General features: G+C 42.0%; 1 protein-coding gene and 1 long non-coding RNA gene across 5 annotated transcripts in view; one reads left to right on the top strand and one right to left on the bottom strand.

Moving 5' to 3' along the window:
* Positions 1–27,746, top strand: part of LOC105835367 — a 204,790-nt gene that overhangs the window by 120,636 nt on the left and 56,408 nt on the right. The window contains exon 5 of one of the 4 annotated variants that reach the window (XR_004962989.1): positions 5,884–6,157. The exons of the other annotated variants lie outside the window; for them this stretch is intronic. This is a non-coding gene — a long non-coding RNA (uncharacterized LOC105835367). Of the gene's footprint in view, positions 1–5,883; positions 6,158–27,746 lie in introns of those variants that run through there. 4 annotated transcript variants of the gene reach the window in all.
* LOC105839278 overlaps positions 1–27,746 on the bottom strand; it is a 168,053-nt gene that overhangs the window by 103,440 nt on the left and 36,867 nt on the right. The window lies entirely within an intron of this gene.

Below are 27,746 nucleotides of genomic sequence, written 5' to 3'. Positions count from 1 at the left end.
GGCACGTCGATCAGTGGTGCTCCTGTAACTCGCCTTCGAAATCGGGACTTGGAATTATGTAGTCCGCGCGGATTCGGCAGAATGGAATATCACGCTTGGCTGCCCGAGCGTCGACCGTTACTACTTGGTGAGCTCGGAATCGTTCGTTCTTCACGCCGCGCTTCCCGGCCTCGTACCTTTTTATCCGATTTTTCCTCGTATCCCATTCTCCCTTATCCTTTCCTGCCAAAGCATCCTCTCTGTCGATATTCTCTTTCTTGTACATATTCTCCTCTGTTTCCGTTTCCCCATTTCTCCCCTGGTTTCTGCTTCCGCCCACGTTGCTTTCTTCCGCTAGCCTCGAGTCTTTCTCTTTTTCCGAATTAGCTGAGAGAAGTGCTGCTTAACGTATTACCGTCCGTACCCGGAATGTGAGGGGCAAAAATATCGCGGAATCTAATCGGCTTCGAGCGTAATGGCCGGAAAAATCGGACGCGAGATAAATGGTTTGATACTTTGATTGACGCGCTTAATGAAATTACTTTGGCGGTAAAGGAGTAATCTCCAACGGCGGATCAACAATATATTTTTAAAGGAAGTCCGATTAATGAAATGTGCCAGGTAACAGGATGATATTTATAATAAAAATTTCCGATGACGTTCGCATCTCGTGGAGTGCATACGCTTTGCGAAAAAAAATTTCCGTTGACCCATTTACTCCTATCAGAGTAGATTTAAGCGCCGAGCGTCACGCATAAAATTCGCGGGAGAATTTGCGAGCATTATCTCGGTTTTTCTGCTATGCGTTAATCCGTAAAACACATCCGGCGAATCTGCGTTACGATATTACGGCGGAAGCCGTATGATGGAAACGATTAAACGTCAAAAACTCACGCGTGGCGTGGGAAGGGGCCGGGGGAAAAAAAAAAGAAAAATATGCGCGACCGGAATTTGCGATCAGGAAATCGATTTTTGCTAGATGTAACATGTAAATGCGTCGTTTGAATAAATTCATAGGCTTTATCGCGGCACGGTTCAGCGGAGAGAGGCCCGGAAATGCCGATAAAAATGTATTTTAAAATTTAATGATAACGATATCTTGCGTCAGCACAAATTAAGCGGATTTCTTTTATGTATGGGACGAACTGCCGGTTATTATCTCGAAATCCCCAGAGGTAGGAGAGCAGACAAGTCCCGATACTGATTAATGGTTTAGAGTCTGGTATCTCGTTTAATAGGACAAGAGAGAGAGAGAGAGAGAGGGAGAGAGAGAGATCGTAAAGAAAATTGCCGGGATAATGGTGGCTCGGGCTACGGATGCACGTATTGGAGCGCGTAAACAATCGGTCTCGCGGTAACCCTTTGTACTCGGGTAATGCGATAAGCCGCGCGCGAGCAAGAACAATCTGATAATTTCAATTAATCATTTAGGACGAGATAATAATCTAAGACACGTGTAACCGTGGGAAAGAGATACGAAATGTGGCGAACTTGTGCGTTTCGCAGTAATAAATTTCTAGCATCCAGACACGTCGTTTCTTTGTCAGGGCGGCTTCCGTGGAATTAATAGAGCGAGGGGAACGCGCGCTCTGATATTGAGTTGGAAGCGTCAGCGAGCCGACGACGGTAAACTTTGTGTCGTGTATTCGCGAAACTGCGACCGATTCCGGACGAAAATCATTTCTGACATCCGACAGTTTGCAATTCTCTACCCTCTGCGACCGAGAGCGACTAATGGGAAATTCCTGTCGTTTCGCGTTAGATTTGCCGATGTACAATATAACGACTTCACAACTGTATTCATCGATAATTCTATTATCTTTCTTTAATTCGGAATCTATACTTGGCTTCTCCTTCGCACACACAGTTAATCCTTTCAGTAAAAACGTTTACAGAAGAAATCAATTCAGCATAATTCATTATAAAATAGAATTAGTTAGAATATAATTGGAATAAAGAATGAATTCAAGGCAAATTAATAATAATGTGGAAGTTTTTTTTTGACAATTTACATTTTTCAGTCGATGTACGTTTTTATCATTCGTATTTCTTTCAAACATATTTTTATATTTAAAGATAAGCCCAATTATTAAACTGGCTAACTACGCGCAATTGGTAATACGAAATTTTCGTCTGTGCGGTTTTCACATATTTACGATATATTCGATAAGATGTGCAAATATTTCATCGGTCGAGTTAATAGATCAAGTTGATTTTGAAAAGTCGAGTGAAATATTGACGTTCACGATGAAGGCTGCTTCTAGTAGCTAGGGAAACGAATAAGGTAGATGAACGGGCGGGCCAGTCATTTTTAAAAGCTCTTCAAGTTAGAAAGAAAAAGAGAGAGAAAGAGAGAATTCGACGCGGCAGTCGAATTTCTCGATAATAGATTGGGCCGAACGTTTGGCACGAATCCATCGCAAATCTGGCGGAGGACAAATCGCAGTCTCGCGAATATAATCATTCGAACACCTCCGTATTCTCGCGAATGTGCAACGAGAAAACGTAACGAAGCGGTAACGAAGGTTTCCTCGTGGACGATTGATATTAATGAAACGTAAGTCAGGTAAATTCTCTGGAAAAATGTTTTTCCTTCGTGAAAGTCCACGGGGCTGCAACAGATTTCCGTCCGACAGCTGTGACCGTTCTCTACACGAGTGTGCGCATCGACGCCGTTCGTCCACAAGAATTTCCCATTTTCGGATAAGATCTCTCGTCGCCATTTAGAATTGCTACGTAGACAGAATTTTATAAATCTTCTGATCTTTACCCACTCTACCGAATAACTTTTCTTTCAAGATTTATGAACTCAAGTATTAATGTTACAAATTTAAAAAATTAACATTAAGGAAAAAGCGTCAGGCATTTTTTTTTCTTTCTGGTTTCTCTACTAGTATTCTGTAATAATTCTCTTCATCTGATTTTCTTATAGTTCTTATAGTTAGACATTTAGCGACATTATATTCTCAATCTATCGACTTTTTTGCGAGGATGACATTGACCGTCCGATTCGAAAGAATTGAATGGTGCACCACACGTTATGAAATATTTCAAGCATTGGCTGACTTTTTTACGACACCGCCACGATACGAGTGTGCGTACGTGATGTTTACGTACGCGTAAGGCAATATCCTTACATTTCTGTTGGCAGGCTGGTTGTAAAACCTGCGATATTAGTTACGCCGCGTGACATAAAAAATGTAGGACTCTTATTGTTCCACACCCTTCGATCCTTTCGAGTCCCAGACGACCTCGCTGCAGCGATCCCATACATGATTACTGGCAGGCTCGCCGTGGACGTTCTACGTCGGTAATAAAATAACGGAATTGCGAAGGGGCGAAGGGAAACTGCGGGCAACAGCTCGAATATTGTATAAATGCCTCATTATTAAATATAAACTTGAGCCCGTTGGTCGTTACGCGATAAATTTTTTAATGATAAATTTTTACGACCATATTTCGCGTAGATAAAAATTAAAACAGACAAGCCTTCGTGAGAATTAATGAAGTACTCAAACTGTACAGCTGAGAAACTAAAATGTGTCTTGCAAATGCAAGTGATACTATGTTAGGTGCTCCGAAGTTTCGTCTAACTTGGTTATGAATATTCTGTGTACATTATGATGATGCAAAGTCGTACATATACATACGCATACACATATATATTCTCTCTCTTTCTCTCTCCTTGTACTTGATATTAATAACTACTCTAAATGTAAATAATTTGCTATAAACATGCGAATCAAAGTTTATTAATACCAAATCAAATCAAATTGCATTCCTTTATTCGAATCTAAATGAAAATGAATAAATTGCGTATAAATTCTTCACAATATAATATATTTTTTAAATATAAACACACATTAATAAAATATATACATTTCAACAAAATTAATATTCAGCAGAACTGAATCGATCATCGTAGTTTTCTTTTATTTCGCAAAAAATTATAGCGAACGTAGTCTATATTTTTTCGATTTTTCTTTTTCCGATTTTCCAGATCTTTTCCTTTTCCTATTACGAGAGCAGGTTGAGGTTACTATCATCACTGCTAGATACGCATGTAGGTTTCTCCGAGATAGGTACACCTTCCGCGCTCAGAAGTCGAAAGCGTGGATACTGGATAAAAAATAAATGACGAAGGAAATAGAAGCAGGTGGAATGAAGAAAACGAAGTATACGATTCGTGATATCGTAGAGATGAAATCCAAATATTGCGCTTCGCGCCAAGATTCAAGAAAGTCACAGATATATGTATGAGAAGAATATTTTTATTAAGATATTCTTTATAAGTGCGGAATACATTTTCAAGTCTCTCATTCGTTACTTTACTTTGTATATTTTTATTCCTAGATGATAAGAACGGTGTACGAGTGCGTTTTAAGTGTTTGTCTCTGAATCTACTAAATCCTCGCATTACAAACAATTTATAACGACGCAAACACCAGGCACAAAAGCGTGGACGGCTACATTAATGCATCTCGCATGAGCGGTTTTGCTCACATAAAGGTTGGATCGTTACAACACCCGTTCCTTCCACGATCCAGGCGGTTCTTTGCATCTGAATCGCGGCTAATGCATTTAATCGAGAGCTGACACTATCAACACTTCAATACTAAGTCTGATAGACTTATTATTTTTCCGATATCTGACTTTGCGGTAAATTATAGTTTAAAACTAGTTTTAAAACTGTGTTTTCGTTAAAACTGGCAATTTTTCAGCCGCATATTACTTCGTGTATTTAATTTATTGATTTCTGTTAAACGAAAATAAGGTTTTACGAACGATTAAGTTTCAAACTGAAGTTGTGAGTTAAGCTAACATTCATTTGCAATTATATTGAAGAAAAATTATATGAATGCTACGATAATTACTATTTAAAAAATTAGGTATGCTTTGAGAATATTTCTCTATCTTAAACCAACCAACTATACGAGTAGCATACAATTAATCTATATATCAATCGCCACGTGGATTTTGCGAAATCAGCCCACGAGAGAATCAGACTTCACTGCCGTTTTCGTTTGTCGGCGTGCGGTTTGCCCGAAGGCGCGCCGAGTTGCTGTCCGTGAAGAAGCTTTGTAAATTGAATACACGGGTGAAAAAGCGGATGGAAAATGGAGAGCGGCGGAAAACAAAAAATGAAATGAGGTCATAACAAGCAATGTTACTGAGACGAAACCGTGTGTCTATTCTTGTGGAAACACAACGGGAAGCGGGAGTGGACCGTATGTAAAGTAGTACCGCGCGCTATACCGGGTTCTCTTCAAAGGTTAATATAGCAGCGTGACCCAGCTCTTTTGAGATCCTCGAGCACGATTCCCGAGTTCTCTCTGCCCCTCCTTCCGGACGACGCGACGTACGGTAATAATCGCGGAAGAACCTGTAGCACAGGGGAAGATCCACGGTAGTAGGAATTTTAGAAAGTTTGCACGATCGTAACCCTAGGTCTAAACTTGAGTCCCCCAACCGTTCCCCCCCCCCCATCTCTTCTGCCAGTCGGTTAGGTATGTAAGGTTCTCCGCAAGTTTCTGGGAAAGTACGAGGGAAAGGAGTCGTTCAGGACGAGAGAAGTAAGTTCGGTTCGTTACATAGACGAGAGCCGCGGTTGCAGTTGCAGCTGCGGCACAGTCTTGTCCGAAACTTCCGGCGACCCATGAGCGTTCGGGATTGCATCGAAGATAGATATCTATCTGCCGGGGGAACCGTGCGAGAACCTTCGGAGTTGTATCCGCTGGTTAAGGGGCAATTTCTGACCTAGCTGGAATTTCTGGCGGCTATTAAATTAGATCGTACCTCGCATACCGAAGTGCCACCTCAAGGACGGCGAACCTCGAATGCGCATGTCCGCGTCAGGATAAATACATACACACATACTAACATATATGTATACATATGCTGTAGGGAGGATCTGCTGGTCACTTGCATTACGTATGCGCGCGAAGTGGTGCTTAACGTGACGCCTGGACACGCGTTAACTGCGATATCAGGCTGAAAATTTCGATAATGCGCGAAAGCACTCGAGCGGAGGATACTACATACAGAAAAATTAATGTCAAACATTAGTGACATACTCTATTTAACAGTCATTGTTTAAATAAGAAATTATACTCAAAATTGAATTTTTATATATGAAACATGATAATCTTGCTTATATATGTCCTTTTTAATTCTTGGTTTGAAAATTGTTTTTTCAACTTACTATAAAATAAGAATATATTTAAAAAAAAACTATACAAAATTTATTCATGTAATCAAATTAACAATAAAGATGATAAAGATTATTATTCTAAAAGCAAGAAACACTTATTTTTTATTTGCAAGACAAATAGAACACGTCTTATCTTTCTTTCTCCTCCTCTTTTTCTCAACTTAAAAAAAATCTACTTTATTTCAATATTAACTTAGATCGAAAACTATCTTTTGGAATTTTTACTTTATGTTCTAGATCGCCAACGATAATTTTTATTTCGGATATTATAAAATGTCACGAGATGTGTGGTAGAAATTCTCTGAGAAAATATCGGCTTCACAATTGTCAGGGAATCCGTTATTAAAAAGAATAGGATTAAGAACGGGGATGATACTGAGAATAACAAGAAAAATTTTTATTGCATTTTTGGAACTCTCGGCTTTGCATACAAGAGAGGGGTCGTTGCACGAATAAGTGCATATCGAGATACCTCGGCAAGACTGCAATGAGGATTTTCATTTTTCATAACCGCCGCGCGAGCATTCGTTACTATTACCCAAACATTTAGGGCGCGCGCGCGCGCGCGCACGTGCACGAAAGAGGAAGAAGAGATCGCTTGGTGCGTTGTTTCAGAATGCTCCGGACTAGCGGAAGTTAAGATCTAATTTCCTGCAACTTAAATAATTTAATATTCCCATTCCTGCACCCCACGCGCCAGTGCAGTTCGACGTTGCGGGATTTTGTTTTGCGCGCTTGTTACTGCAGTTATTATTTGTTCGAGATCAAGTTGAATAACTAAATGTATTCTAAGATAGATCGGTAATTATATAAATACAAGAGGTATAAGCAATTCTTGAAATAATTGTGTCGCTATTGATTCAAAGTCGTCGATAAATTAATCGTTCTACGGCAAAGAAATGCAAAGCTTTTCAGATTGCAAAGGGGACGCCGAAAGGAACTGTTGCTGACTCGTACCCGTCGCGGGCACTTTCAACGTGGCATTTCAAGAATATCTCACCGGAATCCTAAGAAAATTTTGCATAATTCACGGACGAGCGCAGGCACGGAGCGCTGTGGGAGATGGCTGCCCGGGAGCTTCTCACCTTTTAACCATCCTTAATCTGTCTTGCAGCGCACGTTGCACGCTCCAAGCGCCACTTTTCTGCTCGAGCGAGCGGCACCAAGACTGTGCCAAGAACGCGCCTCGGTCCAAAGAAGAGTCACCGGGGCGGTGCCTTGAAGGAGAGGCTAAGCATCAAGGGGAAGGAGAAGATAGTGGCAAAAGACGGACCGGAGGATCTTCTCGAGTAAACGATGCCGGAAGATAGAGAGGATCGTACGTGCTAAAGTCGGGAAAGGGAGGAAGGGAGAGAGGGAGGGAGGGAGCAAAGTTTTCGTAGGCGTGAAAGAGACGGATAGCGACGTGTACAAAAGGACGAGAAGAGACGGCAGTGGATAGAGACAGGAGCGTAAGATGGTTCGGGCAGGTACGAGGGATGAGAGTGGAAGGCTGCTCCGCAAGTGGCATGGCATGGTGTGGCAGAGCTGCTCGTGGAAGTTATGAGGCTGTGTATTTATCCGGGCTTAACCTACGACCGACCTAGCACAACCTTCCTCAGTTCACGATGTGATCGCGTATCGAGCGAGTTGAGTATGAAAGAGAGAACGAGAGGTGAGATGAAGCGAGATAGAAAGTCGCCGAGTTATGCCAAGTTAGCTGGAAGGCTAACGGGGAACAGGGGGATGACGAAAACCCAAAGGAAAAGTGTTAGAGAGGAGAGGGGGAGAAACAGGGAGGAAAAGGTGAAAGAGGTCGCGCCGTTGAAACTACCCCGGAACTAACTGTTCGTATAAATTTGTACGGATTCGCTCGCATTCAAGTGTAAGAGAGATATGGCTGATGCCAAAGTCGGACCAGTCGAACTAATGCTGTATCGCCCGTTTTCCTCTCTGTATCACTATCACCTGGCACCTCCTCAGCGGACGAGCGAGCCGCGAGTTCGGAAGCGAAGTCCGAAAGTTTGATCGCGAACCAGTCCGATTGCTTCTTTGAGAACATTGGGAATTGAAAATTTGGCCTTTTATCACTCAGAAAACTAGAAACTATTGTGACACAACGCGAGAAACTTTATAAATAACATGTTTGTAGACTAAGATTTATACATGCAATTAGAGAAATGTGTTGTTGTTGTTTTACCTATATAAATAATATTAATATTTTACATTCTTGGTGTTAATATACACTGCAGGAAAGTTTCTTGTTAACTGTGTAATTTCGTGTTATGAGTCTCTGTTATGCATTATGAAATATCTTTTTGTATGCAGGTGCATCGCACTGTTACAAATTCAGGAACTAATAAACAGTTCACACAAGTTGCGGTACACTTAAAAAATTTGTTCCCGTTTTAAGAATGTTAAAAGTTTAGCCAAATTTAAAAATTACAGATTTCTCAGATTTATTATTTTTCTCCTAATAAAAAAAACTTTGGTTGTAAATACCCGAATTTTGGCTCCAAAACCAGCTACAGTTTTAGATAAATAACTTTTAAACAAATAAGTGTAATCAACTTCCGCACGAATATTTATTAAAATAAGTAATAATTATCTGGACTTTTGTGCGGTATACAATCGGCGTTTTCTTTAATAAAAAAAAATCGATAATCAAGATAGTCGTGGTTAGTAAATGTTCTGAAACATTTGAGAATGGATAGATAAGCTTGCAAGTTGAACTTCCATATCGTAAACGTCGTCCGGAGAGGAGAAAGCGTATCCGGAGTTGCGGCTCGTGACGCGGCGGAAATCTGGAAGTAGTAACGGACCGATGGTGTCAGACACGATGCGCCGTCGTACGGCGGCACAGGCTTTGACACGACTACGAACGATGCCGTTCCTCCTCGTTATCGGCGACGGCGCACGTGAACCGGAATAGCCGATAAGCGTGAGGATATTTTTTTTTTTTCTATCGGAAATAAACCGAAACCTTTCGCATCAAAATCACATTGGGTTTATCGAGTCACGTCTCCACAGTTTGCGGACCACTTTGGTATCTATCAGAAGGCGCGTCGAGAAAGAATATTTTACTTATCGCGGAGAACAGAACAACAATGCGAGATATCATTGTCAATACAATAAGCTCTACAATACTACGTAGATCCTGTTGAAGCGATGTTTTACTGCTCCTTCTGATAGGTTTGCGTTAACCAGATCTCGTGCAATTTGGAAAAAAAAAGAATAGAAATCGTCTTGAAAACAAAATAACATTAATAAACTTCTTACAGATGACTGTATTGTAAAGACTTGGTAAAGTAACAGCTAAATTTTTACTGCTCGCGTAAAATCGCCCTGCTTGTTTTCGCTCGATAATTTTTATGGTTTTCAGTAGATGCGCTGCGGATATAGAATGTACACGGATAAGGCGCCGGGACAAATGTGAAACGCGTATTCGCTCGGCTCACTTTTCATTATCGCACATCTCGTTATTATACAGGACAATGTTGTAATCAGGCATTGCTAGGTACCGCGGTACGTGCGCAGAACGCAGAGCACAAAGCGTGAAAGCCCGACGTGTTCATCGATGACACGCATCGCAATGAAAGCCTTTTCACCCTTTGGTTTACGCGATAATACGCGCGTCTGTTCGCTTCTTTCCGTCGCATTAAAAAAAAAGACCTTTGTAGCCTTTTCTCGTCGCTGCTGAGCTCTCTTTCGGTTTTGAAACCGCTCGCAGAACGATCACAGACTCGCGCGAGGAAACGCGAAGCGCTATCATTGTTCCGTCGACATCGATATCGTTATCGATCGCGGACGATGGTAGCGGCGCACCGCGCGCTTCATGTAATTCCGTGAAATTAGCGAAATTACCGTCGACCGCATTTCGCTGCGTTACTGTGTGTACCGTGTGTTTTGTAACGGGGTCCACCGGTTCGCGCGCGCATCCGCTACTTTCATCCCATTCCATCCTAACGGACGAGCAACCGCCGGATGTGCCACGTCGCAAAACTGTCGATCGATCCAATAAGAGATTAGGAACGAGTAAAAAAAGAGCGAGAAGAAAGAAATGCAAGGAAAGCGGAAGAGGAACAGAGGAGGGAAGAGGAGTTATGATAGAAAGAAGAAAATAAAGAAGAAAGAAAAATACAAGGAACGAAGAAATCGGCGTCTTACGTTCTGTTTGTTGCACAAATGCACAAATTGCGGCACATCATCGTTAAAGTCACGTCGAAGGCTCTCAGCGACATCGTAAAGTAGAGCAAAACAATCGATATCGGCGTTTTCCATGACGAGAGGGCGACCGGCGCTTTAACTTTCTTTAAGTTGGGAAGACTCCGAGAGCGTTAGTTGCATCGCCGCTTCTCCCCTGCCCTTCTTTCTTCCCTTCCGTTCCCTCGTTCCGTTGACGTACTCTTCGGTGCCCTCCCCCCCTCTCCCCCCGGTAATAGATGAAAGCGCGCTCGTCGACGTATCGACCGGATCTACGGGTTGTAGTAGATAACACGCTTAACACGCCTATTTAAAGCATTACGCGACCACGACATTACGGTCGTATTCAACGGTTGTCGTACGCGCGGCTCCGACATAAACCCATGTAATTGTTGGAACACGGCAGCGTCCGCGCACTCCCGGGATTATAAACGCCGATCGAGATACACGCTGATCGATAATTATAGCCCGGAATGCACGGTGGCGCGCGCGAATCCCCATAGTATTAACGAATTGTCAGCCATGCGATGTCGGCGCTCGACATCGAACGGCGAAACGCGCGAAGCGGGGGAGCGGAAATTGCATGGAGTACCTTGCGTCGAGCATTATCTAAAAGTACGATACTCTATCCCAGTCTATCTATCGGATGCGATACGGCAAATATGCAAATGGCCGAATTAACGGTGATGTGATAGATACCGGATTACAACGTGATTTCCATGCACGAAGATATTCGGAAAACACGAAGGGTCGATTACGTCAAGTGGTATTACATGCGTTATGTACCGTCGTTCAAGCGCGGAACGTTTAACGCGAAACGAAAGCACGCGTTAACTCGGGGAAACTTTTGGTACACTGAAAAAAAAAATGCAATATATCCAATAAGATATGTAGTTGCGGGCTGCCAGATACACTCAATACAATAATATATGCAATACAATAACATTGTACTCGCATTAACAATAAATATTATTGTATTGAGTATTTTATGTAGTTGGCAGCCCGCAATTACATATGTTACTTTTTTTTTTGTGTATTGAGGTTTGTTAGTGATAGTAAAAAATGATTTCCACGTTGTGGCAAGCGCTCAGGCATAATTTAATGTCTCGGGCGCAACTCGTTGATTTATTAATCGTTAAGACTCTCTCTCTCTCTCTCTCTTCCAATACACACACCGCCGCTCCGCCCTTGACAGCCATCCATAAACCCTTTTTTCGCCACGCGAGTTTCGACCTCGCTTCCTTTAAGTACGTTACGGGTGCATCGTTCAGAAAATGATTAATATAATCGCGAAGTGTCAAGCGAAACGTTCTTGCCGTACCGCAGAAGAAGCGCCGCCCGCCGAGGGAGGAAACTCTCCGACGTGGTCGATGGGCCGCGTCGAGAGGCGGCTTCTTTTTTTGATGACGAAAACTCTTGACGAGCGCCGCTGCAAATGACTCGCCCGTTCGCTCGCTTCGAGAGAGAAATTCCGTTTGCGCCTCGCAAAACCCGAGAGTGTGGCACCCGAGAAACCATAATCCCGAGTATATGGCGTTACCACCGGCGGCGGCGGCGGCGGCGGCAAGGGAAGAGGGAAGGGAGTAACAGCCGACCGAGAGAGGAGAAGTTACGGCGAGTCCGTTAACCCCCGTTCGCCCCGAGGCCCCGAGGGTGAAGTGGCGCTTTTTGCCAGTGCGACGAACGTCACTGCAAACGAGCCCCTCCTAATTGCTAATTTCGGAAAATTTTCCCTCGCAGTTCCCCTCGGGGCTTCGAGCTGCGAGCAAAAAAATCGGTACGTCCGGCGCATGGCGATCGACTGCCTCTCACCAGAATTACCTGCTGCCCGATCTCGCGGAGGAGCACTTCGGAACCCAACGTCGTCGTAACACTCCTAACGATGGACCCTGCATCCTCCGTATGGTAGGACGACGACCTTTAACTTAATTGCAAACGAGACGTTTTTCCGGAAATTCGTTGCCAGCGTGCGCGACAGGTTGCCCTGACGAGTTCGTTCTCGAGCTTTCCGATTTCCCGGCTTCGTCACCGGCGGGTCTCGAACGTTAATTAAGGCGAGCGTGTAACCGAGCAGGTAATTAATAGCGAGTACTAACAATAGATGCTCCCTCTCGCCATTGGTTGTATGAGAATAATATTCGAGGAAAAATGTCTGAAAGGAAGTTTCCCGTTTCCGACACCATTTTTCTTAGACAGTGGACAACTACCTCGGAATCGTTATTTCTCGATAATTACGCTCTCGCAATTGCCATCATTAAGAAATATCAGAAAGGGTCTTGAGCCGTAGCGTAGATTCCTAAATAAATATTAAATTTCTTTTCGCATCAAAAAACGGTTTTGCTGAATTGTCCGAAAATAGTTCCTTCCGAGACTGAAGAATTACTGAAAGCTACGGCTTAACAGTTTTCGAAAAAGCGAGACGAACGTTTCCGAGGGGAAAAAAATATTCCACGTTTTATATGAATAATCTCTATTTCCTTCGCGACGAAGTGTTTCCTTCATTTCTCAGGGCATTTGCATTGCAAACATCTTACGTCACGCGGTCCAATGTTCCTTCGGCTTTGCGCTTTTCGAGTATCCCGGCCACTTGTTCAATCTGACGACAGTTACTTAAGAGACAAACGCCTCGAAGGAGCTCAAGAGTCATCAGAGAGCAACGCCGGCGCCGGCGGGGCGGTAGGAATTCGCGAGACAATTATATTTGATGGATGGCCCGAGCAGGTTATACGCCCGGTGGTGCCGCTGCTGCTGCTGCTGCTGCAGACGGTTACACCGAGGTGAAAGGAAGGAAGAAACGGAGGTGACGAAGATGCCGTCGGTAGTTGAAAGCGGAGGCTCCAATTTCAAGCGTTCCGCGAAACAAATGGCCCCGCGCTGCTCTTTCTAATCTTCGCCTTTTTCTCGCCGTGCGGCGCGGCGCGTGCGACGGAAACGATGCATATATATCGCGTTTTGCCAGTTTAACATGCACGCTTCGAAACGATGAATTATTCATTTCATTCTCTCCTAGGATTGCGCGCGCGCGCGCGCGAATATGATGCGACCCCGATATAGCTCGTCGCGCGCAAATATTTGTTATTAAAAGATTACCCGACAATGAACTTAGCGGTTAGTCGCACACGGTTAGTACGCGTCGTAATCTGTTATCGCGCATAGGTGGGTGTTACATTTTCGACGATGACGTTAACGCGATATATATGGAATACACGGAGAGTACAGGCAATATTGGAAAATAAAATTAGCATAGTTACATGCCTCGCATTTTTTATGTTATTGTTATTACATTTAAAATATTCATAACCATTTCCCTAAGACATTTTTAAAAATTTCAGAAAAGGTCATAGAAAATCTTCCTGTAGGAGGAAGAGAAATTGCTAAATATTAAAAACGTGATATTAAACTAAAAGTTATATAAAAAGAAAAAGAAAAAATGGGTAAAGATCATTTAATAAAATTTATAAAATAAAAAAATTATATTACATTTTTTCCGCAAACAATTTAACTTTCAAGTTTCTCTGTAAATCGATATAAAGATCATGCTATTTAGGGATTTAAATCCCTCAAATCCTCTTTTCCCGGAATATGCCCGTGATGGTTGATAAATAATTTCCTATAGAATTTAATTTCCTATTTCGTGCAAAATTACAGATATGCATATTTACGATTCCATTTCGATACTGTTGTTTACTTTTTTGAGTTTTGTTTTTTTTTTTTCTATTCTATGATATCGTTTATTATTCTACCTCGTTCTTTGAAAATGTAGCTAATTGCAAATTGTACGAATTGTATAGCGACAGTTTCGCATACGTAGAAAAAACGCGAGAGAATATATTCGGACTGCTGCGTTTTAATGTATCACACACACACACGCGCGCGCGCGTATACATATATATATAAAGAAAGATAAGAATTTAAATTACTAAACTTCTGTGGTTGGCCCGTATTTAATATGTAATATTAATGAGTGTTGCGTCTCTGTTTTCACGCTGCTAAATATTGCAGCAGGAAGGATATCTGCAGGACCGTGTGCATCGTGCGAAATTATTGCATCCGTATGCAACCCGAGGATTTCATTTATCCCGTGTTTCATTCGCCCCGCTGTAAAACTCTCACTTCGCGCGCTACAAGTGGACGTCTATCGGGGTTAATTTGTTGAATGTGAAGGTACTATAGAGAGTTACAACTACTAAGTGAATTAAACTTTAATTGCATCCGAATTACGTCGTTCCAATTCTGAGTTTGTCACAATAACCTGGTGCATGAGATAGACACAGGTATACATCTAATTATTCAAAAACAAATCTCTAAGCACAACAAATAGCAGATAATTAGTTTAAAAATTCCTTATACAACAAAAAGTATTTTTTTTTTAAATAATTCACTAAATAAATTTAGCATATAAAAAAAAGAAGAAATTAAATATAAAGGCATAAAAAGTGAATTACATTTTGCCCAAAAATATTATAATTTCATGAAGAAATTAGTGGAATATATTATCCGAGATAAAGATATGGCTTATAAATAAATATCTCTCAATTCAGGGACCCTCTGCGGTCTCAAGGTTCTGCGATCAAAAAAATGTTCAATGATGAAACATATCAATCATAAAATATGACGAGTGGGATATTGATTTGATCGAGTCGCACGACTATCTCTGAGAAATCACCAGCAACCTCAGAAGAACCGAACGACCCTCGATGGTTTTTGCCCTTTTTCATTTCTGATGGTTCACCCTCCCATCCAGATATCCTCCGCCGACATAATCCCACGAGGGGAATAATTTTTCCCTCGGCTAGCGGGTTGCTGGTGACACATTTTGGATGTCTATTAATCTCCGGTCGAGAAAGATGCGACGCGTTGAGAACAGCCGACAACGATCGCCGTTGTAACGTGAGACGCGCGGCTCTACGTGTTGCCTGACAATTATTATAAAAGATGATGCTTGTTACGCGCAAATGCCATTTTGTTCGTATCTGCCTCTCTCGCGCCATATCTTATGTCGTTTTGCCTAATCGAAATGATCATTTTATGTCACGTAGTCGAAACGAATAAGAAAGGATATTGTACTTGTTTTCGCATAAATTCTTGCGAAACTTTTTCTTTATGAAAGAATTGATTTCATATTAGGTACAGAGCTTGTTGGAGAAAAAGATCTATGTACGGCATAAAAATGTTCTGGACATATAAAACATGAACAGGACATCATAGAAAATGACAAAACGTATATGAGCTAAATGTTGATTTATAACAAAGCGAAAAATATATGCTGCATGTATGCAAATACAGCAATTATTAGGACGGATGAATATAAATAGAAATATAGGGCTATTCTAAAAGCTCTGGCAAAAATTTCGGAAGCTTCATTTATCAGTAGGATGAAAAATGTTTATATAAATCTGTGCCTGAAAATACTGCCTTTTTGAGTTATAACCCTTCCATTATGTCCAGCCAGAAATGCCAGTTGCACTCGTACTAAAGGATCGAAAGATCAATGATATAGTGCGGTGCAGTGATCGGTCTCACAAAATCATGTTTTATGTTATTTGCGGAATATTTTTTTTCTCCAGTGTTAATAACCATTCAATCTTCCGTTATGCGGACAAAATTGCGCCGATTAACAATATACGACTAAGATTCAATACTGCAAAATGAGGAGAGCGAAAGTAGCAGCGAAATTCGATAATTTCACCGTTGCAGGAAGCTCGACGTATCTGTCAATAAGTCTTCCGTCAAATTGCCGATAAAATCCTCGAATGAGAAAATAGCTGCAGCGTCTGCGACGAGCCAGGTCGAGTTGTTAGCAGACGAAGGAATTATTAGTCTCTCGTGAACTCTCGAAATTTGTCCGGAGCTCGCATCGATTAGTCCATTCTCCGAGCGAGAAGGTATTTCGAATTCAGGACATGATTCCTGAAGGCCGCCGCGATGGAAACTTCGGGCTTTATAGGGGAAAGGGGAACACGGAAAGCGCCTTTTTGCGATGAAAATCCTCCGGGACACGGGTAGGACCTCCTTCGAAGGAATCGCCGACGTAAGGGAGCGCGAAACAAGGGCGGGGAAAGGGGCGCACTGTCTTGTGTGCGACGCGTTGAATGGAAATATAACGAAAAAATAGGGGGAAAAAATCGGATCTCTTCTGCTCGGATGTACTCTCACCTCAGGGCATTATGAAAGGCGCTCTTCGTCGGAATGTATAATTAAATTCCGTCTTTTATACGATGCAGGCAAACTCCTCCCCCTCCCCCCGTGTCGGATATATTTGCGTCAAGGATACTTCGCGGTGTGCCGAATCGCCTGCAATTGAATTAATCCCTTTGTTGTTTATCTTGTCGGTTTCTTCGTGATGGAGTTCTTCGGAAAAAAAAAAAAGAGAAAGTCACATCCTACGGCTGGGAAAAAAGTATTGCACCGTCGTCGATTACAGAGAATTCCAAGGGCCTCCCTCGCCCGCAGGAAGGATTTATTCGTCAATTAAAGATAGCGGTACAAGCTAATTTCTACAGAAACATGGCGATCTTATAGTGTTAGTTCTCGACCCTGCAACACACCTTTATTGTGAATTTAGGGATCGAGCGAATCTCGTATGTTTTGTTAAGAGAAAAATTGAATTATACGGGAAGAAAACGTGGAATTATACGGGAAACAAATATCTGTAAAGAAAGTTGAGAGAAGAATTTTAATAACAATTTTTATAGCACAAGCTTCCTTCTAAAAAGATTTTGCTACCGTTATTTTTCTTGATGGACATTCGGCGTTTCCTTATCGGCATTATTCGTATCTTTTACACGTTGTATTCAATCGGAACGATAAATTCGCCGGATCCCCCGATTAATTGAATCTGGAAAATAACGCCAGGAATTCCGCGGAAGGGCTCTTAACGATCCCCGTGGGGACGAAAGGGTAGATATTCGAAGGTTTCATTAATTGACCAAGATCCGCGCGCAGATTAAAGCGATCCGCACCAACGACGAATCGGAGCAGTGAAAGTGAATTGCAAATCTCGTGAGTCCGAACAAAGCCCGCCCCATGAAGCGCTTAAAATTATCCTCAACTAATGAACACTCTCCGAGTCTTCTTTTTCATTTGTTTAGGATCCATAAAGAGTAATGGATAAAATATGCAAACGAATAACGGGATAATAGTCAATTTTGTGGATGAATATAAAACATTACAGTACTTGAGATACATTTGTTTTTTTCTCAAGTCAATCCTAAAAAAGATAAAAATATGCCATAAACATTAGAGAATACAATTAGTCATTTTTATTACATACATCCTTATATTTCACCTATCTTTTACCATTATGTATTTTTCCATTATGTTTTTAACGTCAATATTAAAAAACCGGTGCTGCGCAACGATCGTTGCATCGCGGCTTATGATATGTTTCACAGAAAGTCGACAACAATTGCTCATGCCGATAACGGACGTAACATCGGACGCGCAATTTGCTTGCCTCTGTACGAAATTGGTTCTCAATGCTCCATCAGTGATCCTCCGTCGCTAGCTGATCGTCAGCTCTAAACAGCACGTCGAATTCTGGAATTAACTTCTATTGGATCGTGTCCTGGCTGGTTAGCAGCACTCCGAAGACTTCATCAGAAATTCGCGCTTTACATGCCCCGACATCGCATATTTCATTTAGGGTTAATCACCGAACAGATTTAACTCTCTTCCGTTACACGAGCGACAAGCTGTCGTGGCGCATCAACCGTCAACACCGTGCAGAACGTACGTTTTCAAGTGCAACGTACTACGCTTCGCTTGTATATCTTGTATATTACTATTTTGATACAATATCGTTTCGTGCTTATTTTTCATTGCTGTCCCTGTTTGCATAAGGAAAAAACGGGGTTATCAATTTTTTTTATTCGCCCACGCCAGTCGGTTTTGGCTGAATTTATTTCAGCTTGTCGAATTGGCCCCGTTAAATTTTCTGCTGTGTTCGTTATATCCTTTTTTTTCTGGATTTGACATATTTTACATTTATTTCAAAGCATCTGCCAAACTATCTATTGTGGCGGTCACTAATCGCCGATTACCAGGCGACGGTCAGCTCGATTCGACTCAGACAGCGATTAAAGACTAATCCCATGCCGTAAGACCGGTGATTAAAATTGTTTACCGTTATCGGTACATGACAGAACTCCGGCGGGATAGAGATAGTGGCTTTATAAATTTTGCATATGTACATTTACTTACACAAAGTGAAACCAGAACAAAGAGCGACAGAGAGAGAGAGAGAGAGAGAGAGAGGAGATAAAAAGTTGTGGCAAACTTTCAATAACATGATGCAGATCCATTTTGAAAATTAAACTTTATCTTTCATACATTACGTATACCCTCTTACTTCATTTTCTGGATTTTCTTTGTATCGCGTTCACTCGTTCGTATTTCTCGCTGATTACAGAATCGTTTTTTCACTTCCTCCAGCGATTGCTTATACAACATGCTAACAAGAATATTGTATTCTTAATTGTCAAAGAGAATCATTTATACATTACGCGACGTAATAAATGTATTGACTTGTATAATGTTATAAATATATTTTTTTCCGACAAAATAATGTATTTATAATATAATCTAAATAAAAAATTCATTATGCAATATATCTATTGTATTATTTATCATAAACAATCGTTCAGACAAACCCTTCGCAGCAGATTAATCATTCATAAATCGCAAGATTCGTATTGTCGCGTGTTTCGATAGAACTTACTTTGTCGTCCCGCGAGAGATCGGAGAGTCGAAATAAAGAGCAAACGGGTCTTATTACCGACTGCAACGAGTTTGTTGCGCGAAAATACTCCTGAGGAGATCGAAAAGGGCGAGAGAAAGGCGAGTCGCGAGATAAGGTAGGAAAAAGGAGAGAGAACGGGGGAAAAGAATAACGAGATCGAGAGGAAAGTACAAGGAGCGAGCTGCATCTCGAAATCCCACAGGAAACGGACGTTAACTTCGTCGTTTAATTTCAGTCCTGCACCACGGGTCAGGGATAATCCGACGTTCTTCAAGCAAGAGTGTAATTTTCCAGACGCGGAATTTCCCGCGTGCAAGAAGAAGAGTCGGACGACAAATGCCGGAGATTGCGCCGGGGGCGTCTTACCGTTGCGAAGCGCATTTCATTGTTCGGCGAAAAAAGAAACTTAACAAGCGCCAACTTGTACGTAAACAAAATTTGAAGTCTGTAATCACACGTTAGAATCGTTTTCCATAAACGCACAATTGGCAAATATTTAGTATAATCAGACTTGTGAGACGGGAAAAGAGAAAAGTACGGACTGTCGGAAAAGAGCGGAATAAATCGACGAGAGAAATTTCGTGGTCGTGAACCGTATGCTCGACGAACGTCTCGAGGTCTGAAAGGGAAAGGGTCAGCCGGTCGGTGGACGGCGGAGATGGACGAGCGGGCAAAAAAAGTGCAAAAATCCGTGGTGCAGCGGATTCTCTCTCTCTCTCTCTCTCTCTCTCTCTCTCTCTCTCTCTCTCTCTCTCTGTCTCTCTCCTCGACGGACGGCGCGGAAATATTTTCTCGGGCATCCGAGCTCAAGATCGAGCGGCGGGCTCTTGAGGAACGTGTAGTAAGGCGAGGGCAAGGATAAAGAAAGAGGAGGAGGATAGCAGACGAGAGAGGCTGAAGTCTGAACCAATCAGTGTCTCTTCGAAGCTTTTCACCCTACCGCCGCTAGACGCGCGCCGTGAAAGGAGAGAAAGAGAGAGGAAGACGGAGGAGGGAAAGGAACGAACGGACGAGGGTAGAAATAACATAATAAGGAATGATTTTATTTCCGTCTATATATCGGCACGCTCTCATGCGACGGTCGTTTCTAATTTTATTTTCCCCGCGCTTCTCCTACCGGCGGGTGGTTTCCTATCAGCGGCGTCATCGACGCGGGTCGGCAATCAGGGGAGGAGGACACGTTCATCCTCATCCATCTTTCATTGTTCCCGCTTTTTCTTTACAATACCGAAAACCCGGAAATGAGAACGGGAGGATGAAAGGACGGAGGCTGGCGATATATCGTGCTGGTAATTCCTCGTTTTACAACAAACAAAAATATCTCTTTCGAAGAGCTAACGGCTCGCACATTTACCTCGAATTTCATTAATTGCACAGTGACAGGGTCGGTTATTACGAAAAAATTCCAACGGCTTATCGGATTTAGATACCGCTCGCGATCCCACGTTTGATCCCGTTTCTACTGTCAACGTCGTTAGGTTAAGAGATTTGCCCTGAAGTGCTCGAGAATTCGACCAGGCCCGGTAAATAATGGTTCGTGGCGGGTGTCCCGAGTAGGAACGAAAAAAAAAAAAGGAAAGAAAACGAAGAGAAGAAAAGGGAAAAAAGGGAAAGGGGAGAAAAGTCGGACGTCGCGAGAATAAATTTGAATGCGGTCTTACCGGTGCGACGGCGACGTGGCCGTAATCGAATGATATTCAAATTTAAATGCTCGGCGCAATAAAGTGTTTAAGAATTTAAAACTTTATTTGACTTTCAAAGTGGCTGCGCGCTGCCCTCTCACACCCCTCTCCACATCCCTACGTTCGGGATTCGCCGGGACGCAGGGCAGGACGGGGACAAACCTGAGGGAGAGTCGGGTATGGCCCCTCTTCGTCCTCCCGCCTCGTCTCACACTTCCGTCTTACGACCCGTGGAGAAGACGAAGAGTTTGCAGTTAATTTCGCATTTCGTCGCTCTCGCCGTCGGGGCCTGCCGCTGTCGTTTCCTTTTCGCTGTCGGGTTCGCGCGATTCCGCCGGACGTTAATAGGACTATCATACAGAGGGGGAAAAATATCTCTCCCTCCTCCCTTTTCGCCGTCGGGTTCCCAGTTTCGTGAAAATCCTGTCGTTCGTTTTAACGGATGCCTCGTTACGTCGGCGCGCGTTCTTCGTCGCTTAAGAATTTGATACGCCGCGCGGAATCGCCCTCTCAATCATCTTCGCGAAGCGTAGAACTAACTATTACTTTCGGACGCTCGGACGAGATTGAATGCCAGCTATTTCGCACCACTTGTTCACGTACGTCGTGGCGTTCTGTGTTTTAATGAAACCGGCACAAATATCGACTTTAATTAGTCCGAATAAAAAATTTCCCGCTGCTCATTTTAGTTTAAGACTTACGGTACGATTGTATATCTATATTTTCTAATGTTTTATATTTAGTTTCTTGTTTAAGAGATATATACTCAAAAAACGATGTCGGCACCGACTTCTACTAATAAACATCACATTTTGATCTTTGTTTCATTCTATTTTATTAAACAAATTATATATTCTCCTCTTTTTTTCAATTATGATTTCTCCGCCGTGATTTCTAATGAACCACATGATATACAATTAATTAAAGTACGCTCGTAAACGTGAACGCTGGGTGTAATTTTTCTCCGTAGCTTAATTAACGGTTGCCATATCTGCAAATACATGTCCGCTATCGTGTCTACGCTTCCACACTCGCTGTGCTGTAAGTTTCTGCATGTGTGCACCACGTGCACATGCACATGCGCATGCACATATACACGTGGTACTCGCAAGCGCACCGTAAATTTCGACTATGCTATCGAGTCCATTTCAATAAAATTTCAACGATAAATCATCGGCGCGCTTCGATCGACCAAGTAAATTGAACGTACCTTTTTGCACAAAGAACTTTGCTGCGCTGTTCTTTTCTAACGGTAAATGGTCGCAGGCACTCACGCAATTATTTCGCGTGACGTGCGACAAGAAAAATTGCGCCCGATTTGTGTACTTTGCAATTTATGCGCGAATTTAGTGACACGCGCGCCGATAAATATTCGTACGGCAGATAAAACGTTTTTCCATATTGATTTGGCGATAGTCATGCACTCCCATGTTTGTTTGTCCAAAAACAATTGCAAAAGCTACAGGAATAAATCCTGTGCACTCTCAAAAATGAAATTTGTCAGGGCAGTTTTATATTTTATACTTTCGGCTCTCGGGTAACGAGCCCTCCGAAAGTGTCCCGGTTGATTACAATTAATAAAAAAAAAATCATCAATAAAATTATAGTTTAGTATACATTCGAAAAAAAACTGTCACTCTTTCATTTTGTCTTTCTTAATCTCTCTTTGAATATACCAATGATATTAAATATTAAATTGTTCGAGAGACGAAAGCCTTAACCGCATATATTTCATGTCATCAATTTTGAGTTAAAAAATTTAACGGAAATCATAAAAGAGAACAATTTTGGAACATTTCTCTACATACAATGTTTGACAATCTGGTCCGCATTTCGTTGTATTACGTACCCCGAAGACTGACGTTATTCTCGCAGTAATCTAATATTTCTCAGCAGTGACACATTTTGCGTACCACGACTGATTAAACACTTGAGTGACGCAGCGTCGAAATGTCGCACTTCGGCAGCGCGACGATTGTTGCAAAATGTGCAAAACAACGTGTGTCGTATAGTCACAATGCAACATGGAATGCTTTCGCGCGCGAAGCATACTTGAATGCATTAATTCACTCGTTGCACATCGAATGCACTTCAGCGTGTTATTTTGTCATCCGTACTCACTTGACTTGTGCTCATTTCATGCATCTGCATTGAGCAAATTAACTGCCAGCATGCGTTCAAAAGACAGTAGAGAATTAATTTGGCTTGCAATTAATTTTTTTACAATTATTTGTCACTTGGTAAATATAGTCCACGATGTGCGTAAATTGTATCGTTTTATTATCCGTTATTTATTTCATTATCGCGTAAAGTGATGTAATGCGAATGCAGACTGTTATTCAATACATTACTTTTTCGCTTTCAGAACGTTAATACTTGAATAGGAGTTAAATAATGAAGACACCGTTAGCGTTAATTGCGATGAATCGCCGCATCGAGCTTACGTAATCAACTACTTTAATGTCGCGTTAATGCACTCGAGTATACGAAAGAACGAAACGTGCAAGAGAAAAAACAGTTCGTGGCCATTTTTGGGGAAATCCAATTTGGCGGGCTAGACGGTGCCGGAGGCAGCGAGATCGTACATATTTTATATGCAGTTCGTAAAGGGACCGCGACGAAACGGGGTGAGGAGAAGAGCGAGAGAAAGGCCGGTCGGGTGGAGAGAAAAAAATGTCACAGTGAAAAGAGCGCGAGAAAATGAAAGCGAAACGTAGAATAGCTCATTCGCCTCAATTTCCCGCGGATTGTTCATAATTTCTCATATTTCAGGCCAGTTAATTTGTCGTTATACTTGCGATCGATTCCGATCAGTGCTGTAGAAGGCAATCGCAAATATAATGAAATCCTTAAACGATAATCGAGAATGAAAGAGAGCAAACGAGGGAGAGAAGAGAAGAATAAATTAACAGGCAGCAAAGAGGCAGCAGATAGATCCCAAGGATATCTATGTTCCGATAAAAATTCACGTGGTTCAAATACATCTAATCGAAATACTCGATCTCGTCGGGAACCCGCGGCTAAAAAACGATAATAAAATTGTGGAAAACGAACCGAAAAAATTCACACAAGAAGATCACTCATCTTGAGTCTTAAAATTCACTAATTAAAACGTAAGAGTAATTTATAATGCTACTGACATAAAAAATTTGGATATGATTAAAATTGATTTGTCTTTTCGTACGTCTTTCGATTCGAAAGGATCCATTTTGACATAAAAATTTGTAAGCATTATTAAAAGCTCATAATAATATCGGCTGATTAAAACCATTCGAATTCGATTTATACCCACGATGATCTCCTTGATCCGCCGTTGTATTGAAGAAAGTAATACCGGAAATACCGCATTTCGCCGGGATCTTCGCGCTTTTTCTTCTTAGCGTCGTGTCAATCCTCCGGGCTTTCATCCGTAAAGCTTGCGGATTGCGCGGGACAAAGAGGAAGTAAAGGGCGCGTGGGACATCGCGATGGCGATCGTAATCCATGCACTTCTGCAAGTGTTGGTTTGTCTCCGCGATTTGTACCTCTTGGAGAGAAGTCGAGCCAGATGAGCTTGCTTGTTAAGATCGGCCTTGAAATGTGTAGAACAAAAAAAAAGTTCGGATAAGGCGAGATGCGCAAATTTCGATTTCGATATTCGGCCGTACTCGTAACAAATTTTATGTCGAAACTTTTAACAGGAGTTTGAAACGAGAGAGATCTATACAAGAGGAGATTCCGATTGTGTGGATCGCATCTCACAGTCACAGGGGGACAAATCTTTGGAAAGGAGGTAGCGCGTACCCCCAGTAAACCCGATGATACATTTCGAAACCGTTTTGACGCGCACCGTTGAACTCGCGATTGCCAGCTTATTTTGAAGAGAAAGACGACTCTCAGTCCTCGGATCCGACTGTATTTGACATGCAAGAGGAGGGCGAGTTCAGAAAACGGCTGATTCTGCAGGGTATTAGGTAGGCGGGTGAGAGGATCAGAAAGCGGATTCAAATCGAAGAATAAACAGGGGAATCGAGATTCCAAGTTTACCTACTGTTTACGGAGCCCTTCTTTTCCGCGGGAGGAAGAGCCTTCTTCACGGGGAACACGAATAATTTCGGCAAACACGAGGACCGTGGATTACGCGGCGCAAAATCGCTTCCGCTTTTGCGCATTTCTCTCCCCGTCACCCCCCCACTCCCCCTCCTCGTTCGCTGTGTTCGTTCTCTTTTTCTGTGCAGAAGCCTTAACGAATTTATATGCGGAGTAACTCCGGGGCGCCATTATTAAAATGAAAATTTATGCATCCGGCTTTCAACCCTCTGATCCAATTTCATAAACTGAAATTTCCAGTCGGGGACCGGCCACGGGTAACAATGGCGTCATGGGTGACTGCGCGCCGTTGTGGTGTACGCGCGCAAATACGCAGAAATTATGGAGTGCAACCGTTATAAAATTTTTTATGCAATCGAGACAGACAATCCGAGCGTGTCCCTGGAACGCGAATTAATAAACGCGAGCATCATTCGGCGGCATTTGCAGAGTTTTTCGAACGAAATTTAAATTTAAATGCTGCCTCGTGATTAAATCGATCCGTTACGCGCCGCGTTTCTTTACATCAGTCGCGACGCGTTTTCTTTGGGATCAGTAAAAACGTTTTCGATATCGGCGGATAATATCGACGAAAATAACGCGCTGCACTTTATTCTCGTACCGATACATACACGTGTATGTGTGTATGCGCGCTCCCTTTCTTTCGTCTTTTACTTCTTTCGTCCCCGACTTCGCGAGCAACCCCCGTTTGTACAGCTATGGTCAGGAAACGAAATCCCGCCGCTTTCTCGGCGCGGTCGTCGCCATCGTCGTCGTCGTCGTCGTTGTCGTCTTCGTCGCCGTTGTTGTCGTCGTTGGAAGTCCCATCACATCCGGGGTCGAAGAAACGGAGAGGATCAATGAAGAAAAAAGACGCGTCGAAAAGGCGAAGGAATTTAAGGAGAACGATATACGTCTCCGCGATGAAAAGCACCTCGAACGCACAATGACGCGACTCTCTTCCCCTCCCTCCCTCCCTCTCTTCCCGGGAGATATCTTTTAACGTTTTTCTTTAAGTAGAATGACCCACTCTGAATTTTTATTTCCTTCAAGCTGCTTGTGAAGCTCGCGAAATCGACAACCGCAACGGTCCTTCTCGTCCCGACGTGTTTTCTTCAAACAGCTCATTGCTAGGCAAACCCCGAGTATAATGCTAATGCAGAAAATTATATTTACCACACGCGAAATTTATGTAACTGTCTTTTACGACATCGGGTAGACATATCTCCTGATACAAAGACATTACTTGATATTGCTCACCGTTTTACTCTAACTTTTAATTTCCGCGTGCGCATCTTTTATTTTTACGTATATAAAAAAGAATTCTTTTTTATAGTTTTGTATTCATCCCAGGGGCGCTTCCTGTATAATAATATAATGGGATCGGATATATTTCACATTATGGAACGCGAAGTGTAGAGAAGGAATCTCGATCATCCTGGGAATTCGCGAAATACAGTAATCGCGATGCGTGTCGCGCATAACGAAAATCAGATGGAAAATTGATGGACGTCGGTGAGGCGAGGTGGTGCTTTTATTAGCAATATCGGTATGAGATCGATCGACATAAAATTCATAATGGCTTTTCGCGTAATCCTCTAAACGCGACACATTTTCCCGTGTACGACCGTGCGTGGATATTCAGCCGCTGTGCTTCTTTGCGCGCTTTATTTTCACCTCGACTCATTTTATTTTCCGACCGATGTTACTTTCCACTTTCTGAGTACCAATTCAACTCACAGCAAGTATTATTTTTATTATAACATATTATAATATTTCGTGATGTTTAACAGTAAAATAAACCCCCAAGGATTGTGTTTATGTGATTAATAACACATTTCAACACTGATGTAAAAGATAATGTTTAGTTTTTTCGTTATTTTCAATTTATTTATTACAAACCTCATTTCTATTCATAAGAATATAATAAGACTCAATGTGAGAATTTAAAAAAATTTTTGCTATTTAGTTTACAAATTAAAAATAATGTAGAATTTTTATAAGAACATAATAAATAAAATGGGCTTATTCGGCTTGGGAGTTTAGGTCAAATAATTTTATTAAATATTCAGAGAATCCCGACGAAATCAAAATTTCAGAGAAGGAATGTACATACATAATAGATTTGACATTTTACAGAGCAATTTGCAGAGAGTGCGATAGTCATGAATGTAATATATTATGTAATGTAATAACATTTTTATAATTCTCTTTAACTTATTTGTTAATCAATTTGCAGTGGTAAATACCTAAATTAACAATAAAATCTCTAATAGAGCTTTATTAAAAAAGTTAAATACGCGTTAACTAGAAAATGAGGTGCTTCCTTTCGCATTACTTGGACTTCTCATTTTCCAAACTATTTAACGCACAACGTTAAATAGTTCGCCAATTAACCCGCAGATTAAATTTTCCCCGCTAAGGGAGAATTAAACGGGAAAGACCTGAAGGGATGACGGGTTATTCTTTTTTGAAATTTTTTCTACATGCATGCATTTTACGTATTGTAGGTTTTTCCCTACTTTCCGTTAATTCTAACAGTCACAGCCGTTCCTTCAAAAGTCACTTAATCCGTGACGTTGCGTGCACCGCAGAGCTCGTGGAAAACTAAAACAAAGCCATTAGGACAAAACATTTCTTGTATCCTCCGTTGCTTTTTATAGCCGTTAACACGTACATGCAAAGTTCACGTGTAAAGCGACGTCAAGCACACGTTCACGCGTGACCGCGCATACGTCTCGGGGGAGATAAAGATAGGCGGGAGAGACAAACCTTAAATGGAGCATAAAAGCCCACACAGTATCCCGTAATGGTTTCCGAAATATCGGTCTAGATCTTTTAAGACTTTAGTCGATTGCCATTTCCTAGAGTTTGATATATCGGT

This window comes from Monomorium pharaonis, chromosome 1, assembly GCF_013373865.1.
Source record: "Monomorium pharaonis isolate MP-MQ-018 chromosome 1, ASM1337386v2, whole genome shotgun sequence".
NCBI lineage: Eukaryota > Metazoa > Arthropoda > Insecta > Hymenoptera > Formicidae > Monomorium > Monomorium pharaonis.
This window is presented reverse-complemented; position numbering and strand designations above follow the sequence as displayed.